The sequence below is a fragment of the Falco cherrug genome, chromosome 6, assembly GCF_023634085.1.
Source record: "Falco cherrug isolate bFalChe1 chromosome 6, bFalChe1.pri, whole genome shotgun sequence".
Taxonomy (NCBI): domain Eukaryota; kingdom Metazoa; phylum Chordata; class Aves; order Falconiformes; family Falconidae; genus Falco; species Falco cherrug.
This window is the reverse complement of record NC_073702.1, coordinates 41,006,800-41,033,747: the sequence shown is the minus strand read 5'-3', so window position 1 is coordinate 41,033,747 and position 26,948 is coordinate 41,006,800. Positions and strand designations below refer to the sequence as shown.

The window sequence follows — 26,948 nt, the reverse complement described above, 5'->3', positions numbered from 1 at the left end:
TAGGAAAGATAAGAGGAGGTAATTTCAGGGTCTTTCATCTTTTCCAGGGCTGTACTGCTCAGGAGCCAGAAAATGTATTTTCTTTGTCTACAGCAATTAACTGAATCTTGAACATCATAAAAGCTGTATGGATGGATAGTATGTATACCTAGATACAGACAGAAAAATTCTGGCACTACTGGTATCAGTGGAAATACAACTTTACCCAGAATCATGATCCTGCACCAGGACACAGCCTTCAGAGCAAAGAAGGGAACGGAGCAAGGGAAGAGAGAGAGAAAAAAAAATACTTGTAACTATTTGACAACCTTAAGAGTTTTGGTGTCACTTCTGAGAAGTTTCTTACTCAAATAGAGAAACAACTGCAGAGAATTTGGAGAGAAATAGGTTTCTGTAGCTTTAAGAACAGACAAAAGCCTTGTGATCTTGTCCAGGGAACTGCTCTACGTAAATCTTCATGAATTCTCCAAGAGGCAGTATCCAGGACAGAAATCACCACAATTATAGCTATTTCCCAAGCTCAAGTATCCAGCTTCTTTTGAGGCAAATCTCACAACAAATACATCAGAACTACAAATCAGAGAACTATACTAGATGCAAGCAAAAATAGGACTACAGAAGCCCAGGAACAAGTGCACAATGACACTGCTTCTCACCTTTGTCAAAAAATATTTGCAACTTTCACCATTCTCCACAAAATTTGAAAAGTTACCATTTGGTAGTAGTTTTGGAAATTTCACTCCATTCAGCATGGGGGTGGGAGGAAGCTGTAGCTCCCCTTATACTATTTCAGCTGAAAAATCAATTGGCTTCTGTTTGCCTATATTTGGAAACTGGTCCAGAGAAGCTTCATCATACGGTAAAATCCCCTTTCCATGGAAAACAGATATGAATCCAGTCATGAATTATCACTGCAGAATGGAAAACACACAAATATATTTGAATTAAAATAGAGGGAAATCTTGTTTTCATACATGCCCCCCCTGAGTGGACAAGATTAATTCCTGTGATGCACCACTCTGAATAGCTTCCATCATTATTATACACCGTGGCTCTTCGGTGCTGTGCATTTAAGTCCCAGCTGAAATATCCAAACTAACAGTGACATTCTAGTGAGTATCTGAGCCTCAGTAAATCTGGCAGTGGAGTCAGGCTCCTAGGCAAGGAATGACAGCAGCTGCCCTGCAGGCAGGCTACGAACCATGCCCACCCTGGCCGCAGACTCAAGGAAGGAGATGACAGGCAGCAGCCACAGCTTCAGCTGGTCCATGTAGCTCCTTCCTACAGCTCAGCATCGCCATCAAACCTTACAGTAACAAATACAAAAGCAGTAGGGTTTTTTCTCCCCAAATGACAAAAAAACTCTCTAAATTCATTACATCAAACCTGAATAACCTGCAAAAATCAGCTTTGTGAGGAGAGGGTGGGGAAAACTTATTTGTGTATCATTTCCACTTACATACAGCTGATGTTCTTATTATAAAATGTTCTACCTCTGGAAGAGATGTCTTTAATGAAGTGGTTAATTTAATGCAAAGACTCAGCATTCCCATCTTAACACTAATGCACACAGATGGCTATACACCAAACTCTCCATCTATTTCAAATTGTTATAAAATGGCCACTCAATTTTATTATTTGGAGAAATAAAACACATTTATTATAAATATGGCACCCCCAACAAAGTTTTCTAGCAAGTGGTTCTGAAAATGAAAAAAAAACCAACACAACAGAACAAGAAAATGAGTCTTCATTTCAAAAAGCGGTCTCCATGCAGCCTGACTATCCTACCACCCAGCTATTCTGCAGGCATTCAGACACTTCACTGTAATGTCTCAAAAATCAATAGTAATTTATTCTCTCTTTGGACCCCAAGCAACAAAAGTAAATAATACTGTCACCTCCAGCCTGCCTTCAGAACATGGTCACAAAACAGTCTTGCTACTATAGCACAACCTACAGAGCTCTCCATCTATGCTGGATTTGCAAATTGCATTGGCTTTCATAAGGGAAGAACACACAAGACAGCAACACAAAGGGGTCAAATTCCTGTACTCCAAGCAACCAGAGTGCTGAGTCAGAATTAAGAGAAAGGCTTGGCATCTCTCTTACCTCTGTTTCACCTATGTCGATTTTATTGCAGAGAAAACAAACAAACCAACCAAAACAAATAAATTTAGAAAGCAGCAATATTAGAATTTTGTTTTCTCATGCAATAAAAGGGAAATCCAAGAGGAAAATGTTGGAGGACAGGCTGGAACTTCAAACCTTTGCAACATGTAAAGGTATTTCTTAAATTAATTTCTTAAAAATAGGAGACTTTAAAAGTCATGTTCCTTACGATGCTCCTGGAGATATGTCATATTATTCAAAATAATCCAGAACAGTGACAGATTTTCTTAAAATCATCATAATTTGTAACCATTATTAAGAAATCAATTCCCACCTCATTAGACACCAGCCAGTCTCTTTCACCTTCTCATAGCATGAGGCATACAGATCATCATCACAGGGACTCTGTATTACAAAGTTTCAAACACATTCAAATTTTTAAATATGAAGATATGCTCAGTTAATCACTGGTGACCCTGTGTATGTGTAAAACTGACTCTTCTCTTTTCAGCAAAGAGTATTTAAATATGCTTATATCTTTTCATATTTTATTGTCTTCACTGCTGGATGCTGTGCAAACCTGTACAGCAGAGGAATTCTCACCTCCATCACCACTTTCCAACATCAATTCAGTCTAAACAGTAGATTATTATTCAATTGATTAAAATATTCAAAATCTGTATGGTTTTTAAATGAATATTTAATAGGCACATAGGCAGCTGAAATCAGACTGTTGGCATTTCACCGTCTCATCAGGACCTATGCTGGACATTCATTCAAACCTATACAGGCTCTTACTAGCCTCTTACAAAAAAAAGACAAAAGATAAAAACCTCACAAGAAGGTAAACAACATATAAAGAAACAAAGCAACAGTACAAATCTCAAGTGATTCTCTACTGTTCCATTTGTATCCCCCAAGAAGTGCATGAAATTTAATTTACTACTTACTCATTTTACATCTGCTGTTCTCTGTAGGTGTCAGCAAATGCAGTACTACCTACACCTAGTACTGGGAGTACAAAACAAGGTATTTTTGAGATGGGCTTAAATCATTCCAGAAATTCTTCTGTGGCTTTGAAATATCTCCCAGTAAAGCTCAGTCAAGGGAGATAAACTTTCAGAACAGTTCTATTGTGCTTAAAACAGACTCTATGGAAGTGCTCTGAAGCTCTAGAATTCAATAGGTGTTTAGGTAATAGGGGGCACAGAGGAGTGAACATCAGATCAATGAGCACTAGGGTCTGGCCGATACCGTTACTCTTGTACCAGCAAAAAGCTAAGAATTTAAGGCAGTATCCCATAGGGCACTTGTGCACAAAGTCTTTTTCAGGACCAACTTTACAAAGCATCTGAAATCCCAGCGTGCTCCTGCATTGATCACAAGCATATCCACAAGTGGTAACTCCATACCATGAGAAAGGGACTCATTCAGATCCTTGGAAGTCAGCTGGAGTTTTGCCGTTGGCTTCAGTGAACATCATCAGATCACAAAGCAGACAAAATGGGTTAATTCATACACAAACAGGAATACCCGAATATTGCTTAACACAGCTGTTAATAGCATGCAAGGCTGTTAAAAGTTGCTAAGCAAGCTTCAGAGTACTTCTACAAGGAGATCTGTCTAAAACTGACCCTCAAACTCACTTCAACTACACCCCTATGGTGACATGCTTAGTCTTCATCTATAATCATGTGCAGATGCCAAGTATCTGTAGAAAGTAAAATTCGGCTATAACCCTAAATATTGTGTCTTACTGGCGGCCCTTAGTGGCACACATAAGCCAGAGGTTTAGTTGCTCTCAGGAGTATCTTTCCTCTGCAGCTGCTTCACTTTACTTGCACCTACTTGATACTCATCTGGTCTCACCGGAAGCCAGTTCAAGGAGCTAAACTGGCCACTACTAACAGAAGGGGGAAAACATGGACACTTTCTGTTAATTTACCTCTCTGAATCAGCTCAGTGCTGATGAAGGCACATGAGAGTACTGGCACATGAAAGGGGTTGGAAGAGATGATTTAACTTATTTCTGGTTTACCTACTCATTTTAACAAATTAGCTATTATGTGAAACAACCTGACTACACAGAGGACCAGAACAACTAATATGAATGTTCAGTCATCCTAATACCTCAGCTACTGACACTGCTAAATGAAATTAGATGTTTCTTTGTCTTTATTAAGAAAAGGTTAAGCTAACGTGTAAACTAACTTATAATTAAACACTGGAAAGATATTTTAAAAATTGGCTAATATCATGGTGAAATCAACATATTAGCCATCACATTACAAACCATTACCTAATTTCTGTTTTTCACACCAAAAGTCAGAGTAAATATATTTATGCTCATTTTAAGGGACCCTTGCATTAATAAATTAATTTAAATTAGCTTTGCATAATTAAGAATTAGGAATAAATATTAATTTGTTACTTGCATTGTTTTTTTATATATTGCAAAATCCAGTACAAGCCCAAATCCAAGTGTTACTCCTTACACTTACAGAAGTATGTAAGTACACAATGCATGAACGTGACCACCTTACCAAAGCTTCTCTTTATAAAAAGTCTTAAAATCAAAATCACTGTCAGTATATTTTATTTCACCTATGTGTCCAATAGAAGATTTATTATATGTAAGATATGTTAAGTAATTTATTCAGCCATTTCCTGATCTAATCATAAATTTGAAATGTGAGAAGAAATTGGCATCTGATATTTGCAATAAATGTGACTGAGGCAATATTGGTTTAATATTTTGCCATACGTATTTTGCCTGCTGGCCATTTCCTTTCCTTGCTGTAGATTCATAGTAAGTGGAAGAATGATTGAGGACGGGAGATAAAGGAAAAACTAAAGGGAAGAAAGATAAGGTTGCATGTATTTTTTGTTTTGGCATGCCAATTCTACCACTTCAAAATCGAATCTTTTCTTCAGGAAGAAAAAAAAGAAAACCAACCAAAAAAACCACTGGGAAAGCAAATAATCTGCCATACTTCAGCACTGCCATTTTCAAGACATTAGATCCTATCACCATGGCTTCTAAAAATCAAGTGCCATAATTAGTAATTTTTCTAAAAATATTACATTGCATTTTTGTCTGTCTTCTGATAGAGAGGCTTTTTATAGAAGCTTGCCTACTCCAGTACGCACATGTGTGTGTGTTTCTAATAATTAACTATTACCCTCTCTCCAAAACTCTTCGGAAAAGGATCATTCAGGGCCTTTGCTGCTGTACAATTTCTCATTACGTATTTGCTCCGACAGGAACTTCTGTTGCATAAGGCTGAGTGAGCCCTAACCTACAGCCTACTGGAACCAACAAGAGATAACAAGAATATTTACTGAGTTTGTAATGAATCAAACCTTTCACTTTCAACCAAGTCTCCACTAATTGCTTCAACTACTAATAGATACTCTGACCAAAGTAAGAAATAAGAAGGTGATTCATTCTAATCACCACTGTGCCAATGCTGCCAATAAGGTTACTGCTAGGGTGCCAATGTGGCCATTTTTCTTTAGGGTGTAAACAGAAATTGTTTTACATATCTTAGATAACTAGTTTTGATTGCTAATCACTTTAGGCCAGATTAATATTTGCAATCTAACACCAAAAATTTTTAAAAGACACTACTTTGCACTATAATTCAAATCAATACAAATGAAATCAATACTACTACTGAAAAATAGCAAGTAGGTACAGCAATCTGTTAGCTGGATTTTAAAGAACACAAGTTTATGATTTGAAAGGGTACAAGTTATTTTCTAACCTGTTGACGTAAAGAAACATTCAACACACACATAGTTAATTTTAACGCTCTTAAATCTATTCACTATGAAACATGATACAAAAGAAATGTGCCATTCTGCACACACAGGAAACCATAAAATGGAAATAACCATGAAAAAATGAAGATCGAGTAGTTGTGGAAGAAGCTAAGAAAATCCACAGCCCAATGGATTCTCTAGCTGGATAATTCCCCCTTCTCCTGACATCATCTCAGAGAAATACTTTTTTAGGTAAGTCCCGTAACACTTAGATGGGACAGTTGAGATATTTCTGCTCATCCCTGTGCACCTCACCTTCGGCCCAAAGGTACCTGCCTCCTTAGAAAGGCAGCAGAGATGAATGTGTGCCAGCTCTACAAGTATTGCAATTCAGTCTAACATATTATCTCTTAACTAACTTTTATGGTTTTAACTGAAATCTCAGGCTCTGAATTTCAAAGAATCTAAACAGCTGATGCTTAAGAAACAGATTTCTGCTGCAACAGGCAAATAACTCTTAACTGTGCAACGGGTTTCTTCAATACTGCTCTCTTATCTAATTAGTGTTACTGTTAAAACTAATACTGTTTCTAGTTTATTGTCAGTTGCTGAATAGGATTACTTTATATGAACACTATGTTATCAAAACTGTCTTTACTAAGGCAATGTTCCCCATCACACAAAAGTGGAGTAAAGAGTTTTAAATTAAATCAGGCTTGTAAGTAACAGCAAGCCAACCTGAAATATCCCTTTGTATCACAAACAGATGTATGTAACAACTCTTGGTTTAGTTTAATAATTACAAATTATCTCATCTCCAGAGGTATTTTGCACATGCAAAGTATCTTCATAATAGGCCACAGAATATTAAAACGCATTTTGTTTAACACTATTCAGGCACTTCAAAACTGTCCTTCTGTACAGCAAATGGCAGAAGACAATAACCCTGCATGGAAGATGCAATTTTTTCTAACTTTAAAGAGACTGAAATGCATTCCAATGCTTTCTAGATTTCATCATGCTAGGTGATATTTCAGGTTTTCATCATAATTTTTATGGAGGCGATTTTTTCAAAAGTTTCCAAATCAACAGTGTGCCTATACTGCTCTCAATAAAGGCACTGGGTAAAGGAGAAGATGGAAGAGGGGGAAAAAAGGAGTAAATCAGTGAAGTGACCACTTCTAAGGTACTCCTGTTGGTGCAGACATATAAAATTAGAGGTATGATCTGCATTTATTGAGCACACGGCTACAGCTTAGAACACCACTTTCCTGTAGCTATTTAGTTACTCTCTTTGCTGAACTTCAACACTACACAATGGTTGGCAGAAAGGATGCATTTTTGTGCCTTCCTTTCCCCTAGATTTCCTTCTGCTGTTGATACAACTGCAGATTCCCTTCTTCTTGCCCTTCATATAACTGGTCAGATTCAAGTCCAGTTAGGCTTCTGCTTTCTTAACCCCAAGCTTGCATGTTTGGACAGCGTCTCTGTTCCTTCTGGGTCACCTGCCCCTGCTTCCAGCTCTTGCATACTTCCTTTGTATTTTATTGTTTTATCAGGAGCTCCTTGTTAACCTGCCACGTTTTCTGCACATCAGCATAGACCACTCTACCTCAGAGGAGATAATCCTCTCAGTGATGCCCAGCCATAGACTGGAGCAGCATCTGAGACTGGAGAGCCTCTCAACATGCTCCTTGTTCTGCTGACTATGTTTGAGGGCAATAGCCTCTGGTAGAAGTACATCATTGACTGTTGCATGACCTTTGAAGTGCCACAGTAAGGCTGACCAGATCTCATCTGTCAGATCCTGAAGTTGAGTCTAAATCCCCAACTGGGGAAAACAGCAAATTTAAGTTATTTTGCACCGAAATGGACTGGCATGTAAACATTTAGACAAATCAACAATAAGGAAAGCAGCTGGGGAGTCTTAAGCTCTACAGCTGTTTTGCAAATTATTGCAACACCTTGTAATAACAAATGAATTACATTAGAAGTTACTCAATCTAAAAACAAAGCCAGAAAGCAACTTGTAAAAAGATCAAATGTACACATTGAAAATACAGAAGACAAACTGTATAGAAATACTTCATATATCACTTTAATGAAAAAATTTTAGTACAGTGATAAGAAAACCCTAAAAAGTATCCAAGACAGAATCAATAAGGTGCCCCATTAATACATAAAGGACAACTTTAAAAAAAAAAAATTAGTGCTCTTCCTCTGTTTGAACTAGTGTTATGTCTTAGAAGTTTCAGCATGTTTGTAAATAGAGGAGTAATTTCAACTCAACAGAAAATTAATATAGCTTCTGAGAACCAGAAGCTGTATTATAGTACAAAACCAGACAGGACAGAAATTTCAGCAAGGCTGATGAAATAACTGCTCATTCTGAAAAGATGTATAAACTACTCCATCTTAAATTACCAAAATTTAAGTAGCTTAAGGAGAGAGCTGCTGCAGTAAAATCACAATTTAATTCCCAGCATAACTGCAAGAATGATAATTTACAGTCAACAGCCACTACAAGTCACATTAACTAATGCACCTAAAGCAAAGCATTCTGCTGCTTACGAGGAAGCTGAAGAGAATTTGTACAAACTTGCCCTGCTAAGATGGTTACTGCCCAGTACCATACCCAGGTGAGGCTGCATATGCTAAAATAAAGATCATACTGAATACACAAACTCTTCAGTTACACTTTTTGGTGAGCAGTGGTAAACTAGTCAAATTCCAGCTGGATATTAAAGATCATTACGCTTTTAAATTTAGTTAAGTGACAAATGAATAAAAGTAAACATAATTGAGAGAGATAAACATATTGCCAAATACCAATAAAAATGTGACTGATCTCATTTTGAACAGTTATTTCAAAGGTAATAGAGACAAGCATTCATTATTGAATCTTTAAAAAGTCAGCAACAAATTTTATTTCACCAATTCTGGAACTCTTAATGCACTTACAAAACAATATTAGCTTGGTTGATCTATAGTTAAGACAATAGTGCTTTTTTAAAATAATTGGGGATTTTTTGCTACCTACTATATTGCTACAGAGAACATTTTTAACTTGTAGTATGTTATCGGCATAAACAAGAGATGCAGTATCACAAACTTGCCACTTTCTTTTTTCAGTGAAATCAAAATGAAGTGATAAAGGTTAACTTCACAGGAAAGTATTAGCTGACTGCATTAAAGCACAAAGATAGGAGACAGCAATCTATAGAACACTGTTCCCCATTATCTTTTCAAATTCTTTAAGGCGGCTAAATATCGATGCATTCCCAAATCACCTTTTCCCCCCTTTAGTGTAAACAAGTAGGAGTATGTTTTTGATGCTTCCAATTTGTCAAGATCAGGTGAACTGAATGGTTTCACAGAGTACACTATTCCAACTCCTTCAGGGGCTATAAAAACACATTAAACTCAGCTTCTTATTAATAATTCATGGCTACTTCCTTAGTTCACTGCAGGGGCATCACTCTTAGGGCATCATTCTTACCAAAACAATTTAACAGGGCAAGTCAGATAAACAGTGTTACCATCAAAATGAGAAGCCTACCATGAACTCAGGGACACTGAAAGCCCTAAAGAATTTCAATTCTTATAATTTTCAGGCTAGATCCAGCATTCTACACCCCTTTCTAAAAGCTGACATTAATTTAATAGATCAGTAAAACCAACATTCCTTCTGTCTAATGAAATCTGGTTTATCTGCAGATTTGAAGTGTCAAATTTCCACACTTTTATCTATACTGCAAGGTATTTGGTGTTCTTATTACTCTGAAACAGACCCTTTTAGCAAGAATATTTTACTTCAATTAAGGATTAAACAAAGTATATCCATTAAACATATCTGTGATGCAGGAATATTATTATTTTGAATTGGAACCCTTTATACTTAGTAAAAAATACCTACTAATAAAGCAGTTATAATCAACGCCAGTTACTATACATAAAGAATATCATACTTCATTCTTCATGGTCATGGAATAGATGTCTTATACAAAATTATGTCATATTATTAACGTATTTGGCTACACTGCACATGACACTACCTAGATGGACATATTCAGAAAAAAAAATGGCATTTAGTATAAGCACATTAAGATTAGACACCCAAACTACTACAATTTAGACACCCAATATACATTTCTGTAATTTACTCATTGGAGCAAAGTTACCTTTGACACATCAGTAAAACACTATGGGAAAAAAACCAGATTTATCCTTACAGAGTCAGTTAATTCTGATGTAGAAGGAAAGCACATCCACGTCAAAAGCTTAGTCTGCATTCTGAGTAAAATAATGACCTAATACTAAAAACTTTTAGTCACATGTTAGAAAACCATCTTTAATTCTTTTAAGTAACATGAGAAAACACTGTTAGTTTTACCTGCCTTTTCCCCCAACACACACACACATTTCTTTAATCTACTACTACACTTAACACTGACTTTACCTCTATGAGCAATAACATTACCTAATGTAGGCTTCATGCCTTCTTTTACACAGGTGTTAACAAGGAAATGAAGAAAGATGCCCTTGAACCCAGCAGACCAGAACAAAAACCTAATCCAAAGCATGAAGAGAACTGTCTATGTATGCTAAGCTTTTCAAAAACCCACTTCCTTCCACATGTGTTCATATTAATGGGGAGTGGGGAAAGATACAAATTTAATACAGACTGGGAAGGAAACATCATCAGTTGTCATTCCACAAATGCTGTACTCATACAAATTTTGACAATTTAATTCTCTACAGAAGGGTAAAAAAACCCAAGAAAAGTCTTCATTAAAAAACAGGAATAGTAGATTAATAACTTAAAATCTGGGATTTCAGAAGAACATTACTGAAATCCTTATTGAGAAATTTTTCCTAGGACAATTTGAGAAACAAAAGTCCCAAGTACATGTCATCAGTACTTTAGGTCCTTCATATAGCCCCTTCTTGGTTACCTACCTCAATTCCAGAAATAATTTAAAGTTTTTCAACATAAGATTTTAGAAAAAAAATTGGACTTCACAACAGCAAAATGCAAAACTCCAAATAACATTAGGTTCAAAAGAAAAAATGAGACCTGTTCCACTATGCATGAATTACAACTGATTAATATCTTCATATGAGGTTACTCTCATATACTTCATAAGAAGCTGCCACAAAAGGATGGCAGAGCCATTGATTATATAAAGATCTGGTAAATAAAATCCTTTGAGAACTCAAAATGCTCAACAGTGCCAATTTTACGTAAAACATCAGACCCTGCTAAGCCTCCACATGAAGTTCCAACACACCCATGCCATCACCACTTCATTCAAATACAGGGAAAGAACAGCCACAATGGCTACATGGCCTGTGGAAGGGTGCTGGAAATAGGAAAAAGCAGGAAGGGGTAAGTTTATTTATCTAAATAATATCACTGAATGAATGGTTGGAAGCGAAGGGAAAGCTAGAAAGCACCAGGAAGGAAAACAGGTTACCACCTGCAGTCAAGAGGAGGAATACATGGTAGAACTCCCCTTCCCAAGTTCTCTGTACTCCACCACACAGAATTGTGGACCAGGAGAACTCCACATCTTTAGCAGCAGTACAAACAATAAAAATTCTTTGCTCCTGCTTTTACCTCCAGTAAGCACCTTCAACTTATCCCCATCTCTAGGCTTAAATAGGCTTTGGTCTGGTCTTCCTCATCTATCACTGTAATTTTCAAATGCTTGGGATCTGACTTTTTGGAGGAGTACTTACAGTATTTGAAAATCTGGTATTAAGAAATAAGGTATTAGTAACTACCTTGCTGCTAACGTGCAGTCAGATCCAGCACTGACAAAGGTTAAAAGGGCAAAACCTCAGAGGAACATGGGACTAAGTGTTTTTCTACTTTCAACATGCCAGAAGATGACTGTCTTTATCATCTGTATTATCATTCCACAGACACTTTATCTACATACTCGTAAAGGCAAATTTTTAATGAATCCATTCTGATTATGCTGGAGAAAACAAGTAGGGTCAAGCTTTTGGGTACTCATTCTGTATCATCTACACAATACCTGTTCCCTAGTGTTCCTCATTTACTCCCTGTTCAGTAATGTATTAGCCTATGTTTTTCCTGACATAAACCCTGAAGGACAAAATTTTATTATTGCATTATGGTCAAAACAGTTGACAAGCCTTCAGAAAGTCATTTATTTCTCTGAAGATAGGCAACATCTACATCCAGCTGGGAACCAATACAAGTGACCCAAGCTCTCCTTCTCAAAAAATGGGCATTGCCTTATTTGACTATGCCATCACTGTTGATTTAGCGAAGTCTAATTCTCTAGTAATGATACGCAGCAAGTAGATATGCACAAGTTTCATGTAGATAAAATGAACAAGAAAAACATTTCTTTATTTTGTATCATAACCCCCACATTTGCACAAACTGCAAAGTAAATCAAAACTTTCCCTGTTCTCACAGTCCTTTGTCCTCAAACCACATTCATGTCTAGAAATCAAATAACATTTCAAAAGCTGTATTGACATGAAATCAAATATCTTTTTTGTGCATGGCAATTGCATCCTAAATTGGTTTACAGCTGGCTGTCTGCTTTCTCTTAGTTCAGGAAACTGATTAAATGAACAATTTATAAGAACACATTTTAAATGAAACTGGAATTGATACCAAATAAGACACACAAGGACGTCTTGGCTCCTTACCAGAATTATAGCAATAGTTTCTCTATTACCCATGGAGAGTGCTTAATATTTTCAATTTTACCCACATTAAAGAAAAATGCTCATTTCTCAATACTGAAAAATCAGGAATGAAACCATATGTTGGAACTATTGTCACTGTCAGACGAAAGTAGGGAAATGCCAGTCTTTCAGAAGTGGAGTGCATCATGAGATACTTATATTCAGTTACAGACTTAAAATGTAATACCATAAACAAGTTATTTAGTTCTATTTGAGTACTACTTGGCATTTTGAATTTAAAACCCTACACAAATGGGAAGGAAAAAAAAAGTATCAAATCCTACATGTATTGGTGACATGATTTTACAAAGCTGGTGTCACAGAACAGCCCGATCACTTTAATGCAAGTTACATGTCCTTTGGCCAGGATACCACCCAGCTAAGAACCCAAATCTCTGCAAAAGTATGTGAATATACAGGTGTTCACTGACTTGATACAAGCTTAGATTAACTGTATGGTGTTAAATACAATTTTGAAGCATCTAACATTTACTTTTAAAATGTGCAATTATTCTAATCTTCATATTAGTAACAAAAAATAAACATAATCCAGAGATTAGGTGTTACGAAACTACACCTCTGAATTGTAATCAGAGCTGCATACACACCACTGTAAAATCAACTTGTGTTAAGTATGTATCACAGGATCCATAGAACAGTTTGGATTGGAAGGGACCTTAAAGATCATCTATTCCAATCCCCCTGCCATGGGAGGCGACACCTTCCCCTAGACCAGGTTGCTCAAAGCCCCATCCAGCCTGGCCTTGAACACTTCCAGGGATGGGGCATCCACAACTTCTCTGGGCAACCTGTTCCAGCATCTCGCCACCCTCACAGTAAAGAATTTCTTCCTAATATTCAATCTAAATCTACCCCATTTCAGTTTAAAACCATTACCCCTTGTCCTATCACTACATGCCCTCGTAAAAAGTTCCTCCTCAGCTTTCTTGAAGGCCCCCTTTAGCTGCTGTAACACCTCCCCAGAGCCTTCTCTTCTCCAGGCAGAACCCCAACTCTCTAAGCCTGACTCCATAGGAGGGGTGCTCCATCCCTCTGATCATCTTCATGGCCCTCCTCTGGACTTGCTCCAACAGGTCCATGTCTTTCCTATGCTGGGGGCTCCAGAGCTGAACACAGTACTCCAGGTGGGGTCTCATACAAGCAATGTAGAGGCGGAGAACCACCGCCCTCAACCTACCAGTCATGCTTCTTTTGCTATATAACTCAGTAATTCTCAGGTAGAAATGGGAGAATAAGGTTATGAATTGAAGTAGCTAACTGAATTCAGACAGCACAGGTAAACTTTCAGAGCAGTGCTGGGATCAGCTGTGTGACTCCCATTGATTTTAGAACAGGTTACTGAAGTTCATGTATTTATTTGCAGAACAAGGCAATGGAAATGGCTCTTAAAGTACCTCCCCTAAGCTTCAGATGTTTAATAAGACTGATGTGGCCAGAGCATTGCACTACACTTTAAAAATTTGAGTTTTAATGCTATTCCAGAGCAGCACTTGGTACTTTTATAAGGCTGTAATGCATATTCACTTTACCTGTATGGGGAGTGGGGGAGGAATATTAGAGAACAGCAGGAAAGCAGCTATTCTAAGAAAGGAGGACATAAAATGTACACATAATGCAACAAAGAAGCAAATGAAGAAACTCTTCCTTTATTAGAAATATGGGAAACAGATTGTGCTCATCTTGCTTAGGGCCAAGAGCCTCACTGTGTGGAATTCAGCCAGGCACTGCCACACAGCTCACTAAGGAGTTTTGCTGTGTTCAAGAGTAAACCAGATGGGATATTTACATGCAACAAGAACAAGATAATTCTAATGGAAATTGTTAAAAGTACTGTAAAAGAAACTTTTCAGCTTCATCTGCTATTTTATTGAGTACAAAGGCAAGAAGAATGAAAAGTAGACTAAAAAAATTGAAAATTTAAAGATTCAAAACACTAATTAACCAATTTTAGAATTTATATGCCTCAGAAATCCATCTGTTTACATTAAGCACACACCAGGCTAAAGCTAGATCTCACACAGTATCAGAGTTAGTATTAATACAATACTCACTTGATGGAATTTTAAGGTAAGCCAAAATACTCAACTCAAAAGTCAGCCTGTAGCTTCATACAGCTTGAAAAAAAAACACGTAGCATATCAACAGACTGCTACACCAAGGACCTGGTAATACCATAACAGACGGCTTTTTTGTTCAGAACCATTAAGACAACATTTCAGATTCTTAAAAGACCCCGTATTTCCCAGATGAACTACAAAAGATAAAGGAGATTAGATATAGTTCCTGTTCTTGATGTCTTCTCATTAATCTAAGAATTTTTTAAGTATTGTGCCCTAACTGTGCAGAGCAAAACAGAAGTCGTGTCATTCCACACACCTTCTCCCACCCCGTTTTTTTAAATCAATATCTTAGACTGAAAACTGTTACTAGCAATACTGCTTTTTCAACATAGACTACAACCATTTGATCACAAAGAACAAATTTATTCTTACAGGAAGAAAAAAAGGTAAAGGCAGTAATTCATAAAAAAAGCAGCTTAGATAATTTCTTGGAAGTAATAGTCTTAGTATTTATCATACAGAGACAAGCTCATGCTTCAGTTATCCCTATCCAGTTTGCCAAGCAGAGGTACCTACAACTAAAAACTTACTATTAAAATGGGCATTTTTTTTTTTTTAAATCTTGCTCTCTCAGACTAAAAACTGCTCTAAGCTCTCTTTTCTTCAGAAACTGGTCTATATCAGACTTAGACATTCTAAACAGTCTTTGACTTTGTCCTGCCATGTTTCTTCAATCAGTCAGAGTACAGACTGGAATGAAATTGATATGATTGGATAAAGGAAAATCAAATTTTTTCAACATTTAGTTTCAGTAATCTGATTATGAAGCTTTTAGTAGTAGTGTAATTACTTTGAAGTTCTGAACATATGTTTCCACTGAGAGTATTCCACAGAGGACAGTGTTTCAGAAAAGGGAAGAAATGCAAACATAAATGTACCAGAAATATTTCAGCTCATCAAAAAAAATTAGAATTGAAAGAACCATATGCCAGAGATTTAATATAATGCCCAGTATGAGCCACTTTCATTTCTATCACCCACAATCCCTATATTTAAAACCAATGAAGAAAACTGAAAATACTTTTTCCATGACCTCAAAGCACATTACCAGAAAGCTACAGGATTGGCATATTTAAAAAAATGAAAAACACACACAGAAAACTACTAAGACAGAATACACATCTGAACACTGTTCCTTGAATTTTTCCCTTCAAAATTCAATCACTGCTACCGTTTCCACTGATGGAAAAGATGTCTTAGAAAAAAAACTCACAGTCTTGAAAAGCTCAGATATCTCAGTTTCTTGTGATTCTTACTCTTTTGAAGTTAACTAAGTATCTTTAACTCCATACAGTGAAAGTTATTAAATCTGATATTACAGCTGACAAAGACAGTTATTGCCTAAATTGACTAGAAATAAAAATGAATCAATGAACTATGAGAGCAAAATCACTACTGAACAAAACATTTGGAAATGCTAAACAAAAGATATAGAAAACTGCAGCACAAACAACAGCAAAAGATTGGGAAAACAAAGAAAAGTAATAGAACTACATCATCATACAGAAAAGCTTAACACTTAACAAAAGATGACCCACACTGGTTACCACAGCAGTGATGAAAAACACTAGTCATACCTTGTTTCAGGAAAGACAAGTTTGCTTTTTTATTTATTTGTGGGTTTATATATCACAAACAATTTACAAATATAAATGGCTTGTCTTCACTGCTCATCTAGGTCATAAGCAAGCTTAGTACATAAGCCTGCTGTCTTATGTAGTGCACCAAACAAACCTCAGACATTTGTAATCGCATGAATAAGTTTTCACAGATAAACTAAAGTGAACAAGGATGTCCTGACTTGTGATAACAAATGTATTGTTTGTACCTTCAAAAATAACACAGCATAGCCAACACACTGCGATGCCAACTGCTCTCTAAAAAGCCATGCTTTAATTTCCTACACATTAATATATTATAAACTTGCTGTCCTTTAAACTGCCATGGAATGACAAGCACTTTCCTCAATTAGTATCTTCATTCATCTTTACCAGCTTCTGAAGCTCTTGAACAATAAATCAAATCAACTTCTAAATGCTTTTCTTTCATATACTCATGTCATTATTACATGCATTCTTGATACAGGGGTTTACACTTAGAGCCTGGAGGCAAAGACAAACTGTGACCTCAGATCATAAGAGAATGTCAAAAGAATTTCCAAAACATGGAATAAATCAAAGCACATAAAAGTATTTTCATTGTTTTCTTACCATAAGATCTATGCTACAGGGACAAATAATACATAACAAAAAACTTTTGACATATACAGGAAATAAACACACAATCTCATTGGTCAATTTCCAAAACCAGGATTAAAATTGGATGACATTAATGTCATAATGAAAGGCATTCCCCGAGAATGTTCATTTGATAACCAGCTTCCTTTCATCATTTCAACTTAGTTCAAGCCAGGTGAGTACAGAAAATCATCAGTCTTCCTTAACAATCATAACTGGAATATAGCTGAGAGATATGGGTTAAAAACTGTATGCAGGATCCAGATAATTTATTCTGGAGATGTTCAATGGGCAATGTCCAACCATTATTTTTAGACATGTCATCGTCATTGTTCTCTCCCCTCCAACGATACATTGAGAATAAAATTATGGCATATAATATCACAATTTCAGAGGTCATCAGAGGGGATAAGAGCTTTAAAATAGTTTTAGAGTCAGAGCTTTAAAACTTTCCTCCATTGAGATTGTTAGCACAAATAGAGGCATTAATTTCTGCAGACAGCCTCAAATGGTTTCAAAGTCTAAGAGAGCTTTTGCTGTAAAAATTTACCCTAACTGCTTAGAGACAACAGAGCAGGAAAACAGTTAACGTGGTTAATTTCTCCGAAACATATAATTTACAATGTCACTTCTTTTGGAAGGCACTGTGATATATTTAGGAGGAATTGCTGAAGATTTTGTGGCTTACTCATAATAGGCATGTAGCCACTGTAATAAAAAAAAAAAAAAGACATCACTGACATGTCCTACATAAAGCTACTGTGTAGTTAATGCATCATAATTGTGACAAGTTATTTACTGCAATCTTTTGGCTGAATTCATGAGAATTCATTAATCAGACTGCCTTCTTCAGAAGGAATGCATGTTTACTAGCACAAATATCAGCTACCACTGTACAAATTGCTCAAGGGCATGAAATAAAAGCCAGTCTCACAATTAATTATTCATAAATTTCTACCCTTGGGATTGCTGAACTCTAATATTTGACTAATGGCCGAAGAACTCAAATGACTCCTTGTAAGTTTAACAAAGATTTTGTAATAATGTGGCAAATCTCTCACAGTCATTTTCATACACCTCAAAGAATAACTTCTAGGCTACCATTTTTCCTGGGTCAAACTTTAACAACACTAATGTAGACATGAACATGCTTACTGAGAAAAGTGATACAACATAAAAGCTACTGGCTAAAAGCCAGTACAATCACACAAGTTTAGCACAATCATACAGGCTTGTCTGCCTCAGAAAGTGCACAGCAATGAACTAATTCTTTCTCCATCTTGTCCAGCCTCAGGAATAAAACAAACAAGAGGGTACTAATGGATTTTTCTACATCTGACAAATCTGGTGGATTTTTATTCTTGTTTTGTAAGGTCATCCATCTTTGCACTCCTTTTGCACTGATCAAAATACAAAGGGATTGGGAAAAAACTAAGGTACAACATTTGGAAACTGAAAACCTGTTAAAATATAGATTTTGAAGAACATAATTTACCATACTAAAATACTGGTATTTAATGATTTTGAAATAAGCCCTCACAAAGGCAAACATTTTCAAGATTCCTCACACTGCAGTTCAGAAGGGAAAAATCATGTACTGTGAAATAATGGACAATTATATAATTAAAGTTGCCTGCTAATTATCTCCAAACTAACCTTTGTAGTACTATTCTGTGAATTCTCGGTATATAGCTGCACACTTCTAACTTCAATATTTACTTCTTTTAGTGGGAAACTTCATACACCACTGGCTACATTTTGTGTTATAAACTGATTTTCAGTCCAACAATACTTATACACAGTGCATCACAACAAAAATTATTAAACAGTAAAACTGATTGAAAAGAATGAATTGTACCTCTTTTACATAACCCTGTTTGGCAAAGTAATTAAGTTCCCACTAACTGTTTTACTCTCCCTTGAGCTTCTACTAAAAATAATAACTTTAAAAACCTGCACCATTCTCAGTATTGTTTGCTTCTGTGGCCTGACCACTCAGAACTGACAGTTCCATGACAGAGTGTACGCTAGTCCAATTCCTTTATTTCAGCAGATGTGTTTCCCATTAAGAAAACTGCTCCACCTCTTGAGACAGTATTACCAAAACAGAACCCAACATCACGGGCTTTTAACGTATCTACAAAAGACACATACATTACTTTGGCAGGGACTCTTAAGGACTGCGTTTGCTGTTAAGCATTTGAAATCTTTTTAAATTTCCATATTTTGTTAGCAAAGGCTTTTTCCTAATTGTTTCTGGGAATAACTGGAATTTGAAATTCTTAATTTTATTCTCATCTTACTGGTACGCTGGACCAAATGTTTTGGCAACAGATATTGTATTTACACATTATATATGCAAGAATTTATCCTTCCTGCTACTAAAGTTGTTTTCAGTTCATCTTTCTTTGTTACTCAGGAAAAGACGACAAGAATTTAAATACAGTCATCTTTATAATGCCTTTTGTCCAAAGGACTGTGAAATCCTTTGTCAGCTCTGGATATGTTCCCAATGACAGCAGGAGCTAAGCATACTCTGCAACAGCTGAGGGTGAAGATGCAAAAGAAGGACTAAACAGATCAAAAAGCAACCTGCTAAAATATAGTCCCACTTTTGCTATCTCCTTCTACATTTTCCACCTATATTGAGCTGACTTTGGTGTTCACGGGGCCCTTCTTTGAGGATGATATCCTGCAAAAAAGGACCGGGTTTTTGCTACAATATCAAGTTGAATTAGTTCAACAGTCAAATTAATACTGTGGGGTTAGTGACAGGAAAAAGCAGGATGCACAGATGGCAGAAGAGAATGGGAGGGAGAAGCAAGGGAAAAAAATGGCAGCAAAACCTTTTCATGACTGATTCAGCTAGATCAGAAGTCACTCGCATAATGCTATAACAGGAATTTACCACAATACAGTCAGATCTTAAATTAACATACACACACATCCACTCACCATTCTCTTTACAGATGTATCACTAGGCAACCAGATAATACAGAAAAGGATGGTGATTTTGGCAATGGGAAATAATTTTAACAAACTGCCACATCAATACTTTATCTGTAGGGCCCTATCTGAAAGGTGCAGAAAACTGCATCAGGACATCCTTAGCCACTGCTTAAATAGTCTCTAACGTGTCTTGATATTACAATACTGTTATTTTGTGGCCATTTTTAAGAAAACAAACAAACCACTAAACAAACAAACAAACAAAAAAAAGATAAAAAATGCTTCGTCCCATCACTACTTTCCAACTCTTCCCATTCCTCTTCAAGGAAACAAAGAGATCCAGAATGCTCACATGTATCTAACAGAAACCAGGTATCTTTTGAAGATAACCTATTTCAAGCGATTCTAAAATTTCTAAAACCTTGCTCATGAAATAAAAGCATTTCATAAGAAAACAATTAAGTATAAACCCAGTAAAACACAAGTTTCATAATGCAGTTCTGTACATACAGTATGATACACTTACCCTATAACAGAAGAAGAAAAGGCTCAGAAGAACCCCTGCAAAACAGGTCATGCATATGAAATATGAATAGTCTTTGATATTTTGAGATTTAGGGTTTGTTTAATCAAATTAATCATTGGAAAGATTATTCCAAATGTTCATGAAGTGTAATAGTGATCTACAACTCAAGATATTTTTCCAGTGAAAACTACGTAGTATAGCGGAACTATCCCTAGCATTACATAAACTGAAATAGAACACAAGATGATGACAACAAAATAAACAAACCCAAAATCACAGCAAGAGATCATCAAAAAATATAAGGAAACAATTCCCAAAATACTCTTCCTTTGGTTGCTAAGTCTGCACCATTATTTTCTAGTCTGAATTAATTTGGGGAAATTCTGAAAGAGTTTGTTCTCATTTTGTTTCCTCAATTTTATTTTTGTAACAGAAGAAATAGGAAGATTTATGCAGAAAGTTAAGATTACCAACACACCAAAAAAAAGAGTGCACCATAGAGGAGTGCTCAGTCATCCAGACAGCTGAAACTTCACCCAGGCTCCCATTCTCCCTTAACTAGATTACTGACCGTTCGCTGTCAAAGCCCTTCACAACCAGTCTTTATGACCACCTTCATCTCTCATTCACTACAGAAATGCTGACCTGTCATTGTTAACTATCTAGAGCCTATCTTCTAAATTTTTAAGCCAGTTTGGGGCCTTCTCTCATGTTTTATGTTCTTTGATATTTCTTGAAAAATTCCATGAAGCTGCCCCAATATCTTCGTTCAAATTCAGGTGTGGGTTTTGTTGGGTTTTTTTCTTGTAATACCTACTGAAAACCCAAGAACAGGTTTTCAGGAAGGTAACATTATCACAACGTTGTTGATTAAGAAATGGCTTAGCCCATCCAGTTGTGGGTTGTCACTTCCCTTGCAGCAACACTGGTTTCCAGCTGATCCAATAGTTAAGCAGATGTAGGGTATTAAAGAAAAAACACACCAAAACAAAAACCTCACATGCCCTTAAGTGGGTTTTTTGAGCTAGTTAAGTCACCTGGAGTCAAACTAGTATCAGCTCAAGGTACACATTGAGTACCAAGGTGGAAGGGAGGACATGAAAAGGTTCTCCTTTAGATGGCAATCAGCTGCACTACACAACACTGCTGTTTGTATGCAACTCTGCAATTTAAAGGTTCAAGGAATGAAACAGGGCTAAGGGATGTCCCTTCAGTCACACCCCCACATCACTGTCATGTCACCACTTGTGAACCAACTCAGGGAACTGACCCAGATTAAAAAGAATCTATTTCTTCTGGATTATTTTTTGACTTCACAGTGTCCCTGAACAGATGGTTGCTCTGCTGCAACTGAAAGATTAGTTTGCTGGTGGAAGGGCAGGAATGAGTAGTGTAAGCAGCAATACCCAGAGACAGCACTGCTCTGGCATTTTTAATGTGAAAACAAAGCCTCATACTAACCCGTATTTTGGGTGTACATATTAATCTTCATCCATCGCCTACATTAAACCTACAGTATTTAGTAGGTATGAGGTTTTTTTGTTCTGTATTTATAAAACTCTCAGGTACTCTGGTGCATCAAATAAAACACCTAAATGCCTGGAACAATTCCTTATGAAACATATATTCATATGTTGGATCTGCAATTTGTTGTTCTTTGGGTTTTTTTATACAACACAAAATAAAAACTATTTGAAGGAGCTGTTTATCAATGGTGTACTTTGCTGAGCAATGGATTTTCTTCCTTGTTTGAAAATATATTTCCATAGTCTAATTTTAAAATTGTTGGGGTTTTTTTCTGGGATGAACAAAGTTGGGGAATCAACTATATAATGAAATTTCACTGGATTTATTTTTGCCTTTTAATTAAACCTTTAAGCCTACTTAAACCTGCCATCTAAAAAGAAAAAAACCCCAAACTTAAAACCTACCAAAGTTATAGAACTGCTAGCTTACCACATTAACAAGCTAGTAAGAATAATATGAAATATCAAATAACATTACAGCATGTTAGCCTTGTCTTTTCTTCTAAATTTTAACACAAGTATTTACCGATTTCAGTACTACTTGCTTAATAGTGAAACAGTAATTTGATTACTTTTTATAAATAAAAGGGCAACATTATGGTGAAAAGGCACCAACATAAAAGCTGTATCCTGCTAAACAGCTGCAAAAAGGGTTACTTGCTGTTTATGATACTCTATGACTAGCTCTTAAAGTCACATTCCTTGTTACAATCAAACTTCTTTACCACAGGACAGAAATTAGCAATACTGCATCAAATTGTAGAGCTGTAATTTTTGATACTGAAAAAATTTTCTCATCAAATTAACTCAGGTACACTGGCCTCTGGGAATTGTCCAGTTCTTTTCAACCCGCAGACTACCTTGTATCATCTTCAGATTAAAACTAGTGTATTATACTTTCTGAACAATCAGTATTCCTGACACCAATACCAATATGGAAAAAGTGCAAACAGGATATTGGAATGCTAGGAGGTCAACTGATGTCTTTCAGTGCTTACTTAAAAAAAAACAAACAAAAAAACAAAAACAAAACAACACAGCCCACAGCTTGATTAAATCCTCATATTTAGGTGACCACCTTTATTTTCCTGTTTAACACAAATAAATATTAAATAAAATTCACAACTATATCAAGTAGACCACGAGCCCTACTGGAAAGAAAAAATATATATATAATAAAGTAAATTACCTCCAATAATTTTCTGTAATTTCTAATTAAAAACCTTTACTGAAAATTAATCAACAAATAGCTAATTAAGTCAACCAAGAGATATTTAATACATAAAATCTTCATTAAAAAATATATTATCAGTTCCTGGCTTTCAAGAACAACTATGTTCTGTTTCTAAACACATATATAAATATAACCCTCTCTTCATTTCCTCATATCTTTTACTCGATGACTACACCATTAGTTAACAACTATTTCCAACTCCCATTGCAGTGGTAAAAAACAACTGGCTTTAAAATAATCATCAATAACCATTCTAAATGAACAAATTTTATGTAAGCTAGCTGCAAACTCGTTAGGGAATACATTTCATAAATACTTCAGGCCTTGCTCTGTATTCTTTATGCATCCTCACAAAAGCTCTCCAACATTTTGACAGAGCACTACCAAAAGCTCCTTGTGAAGCAGCAGAACTATGACACCAGTGATAACAGATAAGCACAGTGCAATGTATCCACATGGACGCTGTACCGAGTTTATTTATTAGACCCTACAGAGTTCAGCCAGTTTAAAAAGAACCAACAGACTAAAATTGTGTAACACTGCCATACAGATAAGCCTGTATTTCAAACAAAAATAAAAAAAATAAGATAACATTGAGATCTTCAGCATAAACATTTTTTTCTGCTCTGACAAAGGTAGAAAAATACGATGTAGTATTTTACCAATGTCACCTGTATCAAAAATGTTAAAGAAAATGTTTTCTTTCAAATACTGAAATAGATAAATGAAAGTTTTAAGGATCTGTTAAACAAGTTTGTGAAAACTTCTGGTCAGCAGCAGACCCTAGCCCCACTTCAGCCACAAACCCTGAAAATGTGCTCTCAAGGCATGTAGCCAGCCCAGCATTACAAGAGACTGACAGACAGCAGGTGGTGGCAACTACAGCTAGTGCTCCCCTTTTCTCATCATTGGACACAATTTACCATTAAAGTCATGCTTTCTACATTTCACTACCTACACTGCTGAAAAGCTTTGAACTAGTTGCAGCAGACAAGCGTTTCCACTGTGCTTCCAGTGAAGCGCAACAAAGCCATTTGAATATGTGAATACAGAAAAACATGGGGGATAGGAAGCAAAGTGAAAAAAAAAGGACACAAATCTGGAAATATAACATGAAGTCTCATAAGCTTAAGGTAAATGAAAGCATTTTTGCGGACAGCTTCTATACTACCATCTACAGTAAATTCCTTTGAGAACTGGCTGTCAGAAGACAATGAAGTATGATACTGGTCCTTCAAGCAGCAGATACTCAGCTCATTTAACTTGCATTGCTGTTACGAATATAGCAAGTAGCATGAATTTTGTTCCCCAGTGGTGAGTAATTTATGCAAGGACTCCTATCTTGCAGCAGTCAGAATATATACACACAGGATTTTCTAGTCAAAATGAAACACACTAACTTAAAGACTCCTTCATTTATATAATTATTTTTCATTATTAAAACAAAATTAAATAAATTTCCATACAGAAGTTCCCTGAATACCAATCAGCAACCAGTATAAATAAATTGTATAATTAAAAAAACCCAATATACACATAAGCAAAAGGACCACTGAGAAATCATTCTGGCAATGTCACTTAAAAGTGAAGCACCTTACAGAACAATCTTCTAAAAGCATTTATAAAATCAAGAGCCACCTTTACCATTTACATTTTGCCTTGAGAAAAACTTCTAAAGATATACCCAAGAATCATAATTCCAGAAGCACTCACAAATTCAGTGCAATGTCACGCATGTGGCAGCAGCCATGGACTTCCTAGATAAATTCCATGTACAAATTTCTACACAAATGGACTGTTAGGTAATTAACTTGCTGTTATATTTTAAATGCAGATGAAAATAAATACAGTTACATAATCTGAAGGCCTCCCTCAAGGAATAACCTCTTACTGAAAATAAGCATATAGTAATTTATTTGTTTTTTTCATGTAATATGCTAGCACTCAAATTCATTTATAAGCACTTCTTTCTCCACAAATCTCTGTTCAGCCAACAAGAACTAACAAGGCAGGAGGACGTAGTAACAAGCAGGATGGTAAATTATACGAAGACTATTAAAAACCAGTGATACGAGTCACTTGTGTAACCTCTTCTGGAATGACAGGTGCTATGTAAAAACAAAACAAAACACAAAAAACCCCAGCCTTCCTCAGCAAAGTATCTTAAAATATTTCAGGCCAGGGGGAGTTCAAAGAAGAACCATGAGCATGGTAAAACACTTCAGAGGAACGTGGAATAAAAAGGTTCACCCATTTCACTGGACAAAATAATATTAAAAACAGAGAAAAGAAGAAAGAAGAAAAAATAGTAATACTAACATGTTAATCAGGTTTGTTCTCCCTATTTCACAGCACAAGAACAAAGGGACATAAAAAGATAGGACATTAAAAATCAATTAAAGAAATTGTCATGTGTTGCACAATTATATTATAAAATTCCTTGCCACAAAAAGTCATGAGGATCTAAAGCACTTCCAGATATAAAACTGCAAAACATTTTGGAAAATATACCACATACTTCATTGGATAATTCTTTTAAACACTCAGGTCTAAAAATTGAGCACAGATTAAACAAATAATTCCACCCTTCCTGTCTTGCCCCCAGTTTTGTCACGGTATTCCTAGCTCCTAAGTGTTTAGAGCTGATTTTTCGGAAAGCAGGAAACTGGACTAGATCTCTATATGTATTCTGAAAACAATTTTTGTATTTTCAGAGTGGGGAGGGGGATGTCACTTTCTTGTTTATTAAAATAACAGCTTGCTGCTTAAATCATTTAAGGTCACAATTCATGTACAGATTTTTTTATAGATTTGCAACTAACCTGGATGTACATTTCATAATCAATGTTCACAAACATTTCTGTCTGCCATAGTGACAATAAAATTATAATTCTTCACTCATAAATGTTACCTGCATGAGCAGTAAGTAAACATGTAGATTTCAGTATGAGGGCCAAAGGCATCAACTCTGTAACCACATGGACAGTCCCCCTTACGTACACTATACTTACTTTCCTAAAGCATTCAAAACCAAACACATCCTGCAGTTCTGTAAATACATGTATTTTATATACTATAGAAAAACATCAAATGAGCAGAGGAGATAACACTGTGAGAAGACAGTGGAATACCTGACCCTCTGTGCTTTCCTTAAAGCAAGCCTTTAATTTAAAATCATCTCTGCTATATAAGAAAAGAAAAAAAAGTCCAAATGACAAGAAAACCCAGTAAGATCCCACAACTAGGAAGAGACCATTTGCATAAATATTTATATGGACTGAAAGTACCACGTAAGTAACTGCTTTCAACTTTTTTAACTTTGCAAAGCTGAAAGAACATTACCTTAATACTCGTATCCATATACTGTCAAGAAATAATCATGTCTTAGCAGTAGGCATAAGTTGAAAGACCCATAGGAATCTTGAACACTTTTGTGGTGTTTACTTTAAAGTAAGTATTTTGACAATAAACCCCATGCTTTTGAAACCAATCAGGTCTCATGTAAACAGCACCTATGACACCTACGCTGAGAATTAAACAGCAAGCCTGAGGAAGGCAAGGAATTGTTACAATACATGTACATCTACTACCTTTTTTTGTTTGTTTGTTTAATAATCCACAGAACTGAGAAAAAGAAAGCAGGATGAAACACGTAGTAAGAAGCAAGGACTACAAAACTGATCCTGTAAATGCAGGACTCCCCAGGTATGGATTCATCTTACAAAT

At 36.0% G+C, this 26,948-nt stretch overlaps 1 protein-coding gene across 1 annotated transcript in view; it reads right to left on the bottom strand.

Annotated features, from left to right (window-relative positions):
- The window catches only part of PRKN (parkin RBR E3 ubiquitin protein ligase), a 767,421-nt gene that overhangs the window by 739,671 nt on the left and 802 nt on the right, over positions 1-26,948 (bottom strand). The window lies entirely within an intron of this gene.